The sequence below is a fragment of the Sturnira hondurensis genome, unplaced genomic scaffold, assembly GCF_014824575.4.
Source record: "Sturnira hondurensis isolate 20B ecotype Veracruz unplaced genomic scaffold, ASM1482457v3 Scaffold0001920, whole genome shotgun sequence".
Classification (NCBI taxonomy): Eukaryota; Metazoa; Chordata; class Mammalia; order Chiroptera; family Phyllostomidae; genus Sturnira; species Sturnira hondurensis.
In genome coordinates this window covers 206,468-210,246 of record NW_028074551.1, presented here as the reverse complement: position 1 = coordinate 210,246, position 3,779 = coordinate 206,468, and the positions used below count along the sequence as shown (strand labels likewise).

At 37.3% G+C, this 3,779-nt stretch overlaps 1 non-coding gene across 1 annotated transcript; it reads left to right on the top strand.

Moving 5' to 3' along the window:
* Positions 1–1,355: 1,355 nt before the first annotated feature.
* LOC118981273 (U6 spliceosomal RNA) lies at positions 1,356–1,462 on the top strand. Its single transcript, XR_005065316.1, has one exon. It is a non-coding gene; the product is annotated as a U6 spliceosomal RNA (small nuclear RNA).
* The last annotated feature ends 2,317 nt before the right edge of the window (positions 1,463–3,779 follow it).

Genomic DNA, 3,779 nt, shown 5'->3' with positions numbered 1-3,779 from the left:
TCTAACATAAACTGTATGTTTGAGTTTACTATCATGTGATAAAGACAGGTTATCATATGATAACTACTATTTTATTCACATGTATGTTTTAATTGACCATGAAAAATTTAAAACAAAAGTAGAATTAATAGTAGAATAAATTCCCATGAAACAAAACCTACATTATCATCAAGATTTTTGTCACATTTGTGTCACATTTGCTTCCTCTTTTCCTCTCTCACTGTAATATTTTAAAGCACATTTCAGATTTCATGTCACTTTACTTCTATATTCTTCATAATGTGTCTCTAAAAGTTATGGATATTTTCTTACATAATCACAAGGCCATTTGATCACCTAACAAAATTAACAATAATTCCTGGAATCATAATACCTAGATCATAATAAAAATTCCCTGGTTGCCTCAAAAAATCTTTCTACATTTGTTTTGCTGGAATCAGACTTTAAACAAATGTCACACATGTTCTTTTGTTCTGTTTCTTAAGTCTTTTTAAAACTAAAACAGCCCCTCTTTATTTCTTTTTCATGCTAATTGTTGCATAATATGTTTTTTAAACTAGTTTTTATGTAAGAAACACACGTGAGGACAAAGAGAGGAACAAGAATGATATTTCCATGTATAGTAGAAATACAATCTGGTTAAAAACACTTGGAAACATAGAATGAGGAATAAGGATCTCACTGGTTTCTTGCATAGTGACTGCTCTATGGAACCTTGATTGAATTACAGTCTACCTTCTGCTTTTCTAAAGATAACATTTATTTATTGATTTTAGAGAGAGAGAGAGTGTGGGGAAAGGAGAGGGGTGGGGAAGAGAAACACCAATTTGTTGTTTTACTTATTTTTGGATTCATTGGTTGATTATTGTATGTACACTGACTGGGGTTCCAACATACAACCTTGGCATATTAGGATGATGCTCTAACCAACTGAGCTATCCAGATGGGGCAAGACAATAATGATTTTAAATTTATGTGCTTTAATGGGGTTGATGTGATCTCTGTCTCTGGAACATCTAGCTTAGTACTTGGTACACAGGAGGCTCTCTGTAGACAGTTGAAAAATCTGACAATTTTATCATTAGATATTGTAAAGCAATACATTAGTATTTTGACTTAACATTGAACATAATTGTTAAGATTTAATCATTAAGTGTGGTGAAGAGAACATATTTCCAATGTCAGCTTTCCTGGTTTGGGATGTGAGCCTTTGGGCAAGACAATAATCTTCCAAGTTCTCAGTTTCTTTAATCATAACATCTTATAAAAATTAATTTTAAGTGAAACAATCTTTGGTGTAACTTTTTTAATGAAACACCACTTCGTATGATATAGTTTAAAAAATGCTATCTTTAGTGCTAGCTTCAGCAACACATATACTAAAATTGAAATGATATGGAGAAAATTAGCATAGCCCTTGCACAAGGATGACATGCAAATTTGTGAAGAGTTCCATATTTTTAATCTATAAAGAACTCACATGACTTCACACCAGGAAAACAATCCAATTAAAAATGAGCAAAGGACCTGAACAGACATGTTTCCAAGGAGAACATATAGAGGGCCAAGAGACATATGAAAGGATGCTCAGCACCACCAGCCATCAGAGAGATGCCAGTTAAAAACACAATGAAATACCACTACACACCAGTCAGAATGACCACCATAAACGAATCAACAAACAACAGGTGCTGGAGAGGTTGTGGAGAAAAGAGAACCCTAGTACACTGTTGGTGGGAATGCAGACTGGTTCAACCACTATGGAAAACAGTATGGAATTTCCTCAGAAAACTAAAAATGAAACTGCCTTTTGACCCAGCAATCCCATTGCTGGCATTATACCCCAAAAGCCTGAAACACCAATTCAGAAAAACTTATGCACCCCAATGTTCATAGCAGCATTATTTACAATAATCAAGTGCTAGAAACAGCCTAAATGCCCATCAGTAAAAGAGTGGATCAAAAAACTGTGATACATTTACACAATGGAATTCTATGCAGCAGGAAAAAAAAAAAAGGAGCTCCTACCCTTTGCAACAGCATGGATGGAACTGGAAAGTATTATGCTAAGTAAAATAAACCAGGTGGTGAAAGACAAATACCATAGGATCTCACCTATAAGTGGAACCTAATTAACAAAACAAAGAAGAAAGCAAAATATAACCAGAGACATTGAAATAAATAGCAAACTGACTAACCAGAGTGGAGGTGAAGGGGATAATGGAGAAAAAAGGAGGAGGGTCATTAAGGAACATGTATAAAGGACCCATGGACAAAGACAAAAGGGTGGGGGTGGGACTTAGTGTGGGAGGTGGTGGTGGGTGGGGCGAAGAGAGTGGTAGGGGAAAATGGGGACAACTGTAGTTGAACAACAATAAAAAAAGAAAATGCTGTCTTTAGATATCAGGTATAGTAAAACAGGCACATAAAAGCAGTTATAAACAGACAGAAATCAGGTCAGAAAACCTGTATTTTGTTAGTTACACCTTTATTTTATTTGTTCCCTCTCTGCTCCTTTGTAATTTAGTGGAAAAATGTAAAAGTTGTAGCATGTCTCAGGTGTAAAAAGAAGAAACAATAACAGGGAGTTGGGCCATGCCTAGTACATTAATTAGGACTCTGTTGATAATAAGTACCACAAATCAGCTCTGACCAGACTACCCCAGGACTTTATTATTGGAGTACTACAGGAATGCAAAGGCCAGGCTACAGCTGGGTCTTAGAGATGGAACCAGGGCCTATAAGCAGAAGGTAGTCCAAGAACTCCTTAGGTCTTGGATTGAACTGTGTATCTTAAAAAGATATGTTGAACTCCTAATCTCTGGTACCTGTGAACATGACCTTATTTGGAAATAGGGTCTTTGCAGAAGAAATCAAGTTAAGATGAAGTCATGCTGAAGATGGGCCCTAATCCCACAGGACTGGTGTCCTTATAGGAAGGGAAGAAGAGACACAGACGGGCACAGAGGGAAGAATGCCATGTGACTATGAAGCTAGAGACTGGACTAGAGTATCTACAAATCAAGCAGCCGCAAGCATTGCCAGCAACACTAAAAACAAAGAAAAAGGCATAGAACAGATCCCCCGCTAGATTCTTGAGAGGGAGTGTGGCCCTGCCAACTCCTTGATTTTAAACTTCTAGCCTCCAAAACTGTGACAGTATACATTCCTGACATTTTAAACCATCCTAGTCTAGGACACTTTTTTAGGGCAGTTTGGAGAAACAAATACACTCTCTGCCTCTGTCTCCCTCCAAATATCTGTGTCACTCTTTTTTCATACTGCAAATTGAAGATTTCTGTTTCCTGGTTCATATGGCAGAAAACAGTTGTCAACAATAATTTCCAAGTTTATATCATATAGCAATAGAGATACAGAGAGACCAAACAGTTTTCTTTATTTCTATTCCAAATTCTCAGGGAAGGGATGTTACTAGCATTGTGAGTCTTGGGTTTCCCAAGATAGAAATCATTAGGGAGTCTCAGAGAAATTTCCAGGCAGGTTTTATTAAGCTTATGCTCAAGTACAACAGAGACAGTACAAAAGAAATAAAGGAAGGTCCTCTGAAATGGCTCAGGGGCTGGCTCTGCTTGGCTACTTTTATAAGCTGGGGACAGAGCAGGCTTTCTGAGAAAAGGTGAGTTTTTTTTAAAAAGGCAGTCTTGCAGATTTGCCGTATCAGGGTTGGGTGACATCCCCTTCCAGCTGCATTGCCTATGTTTGCACCTGCCCTGTGAGGGCAAGATGACAGACTGTTCATTATCACCACCCTAGGAAGG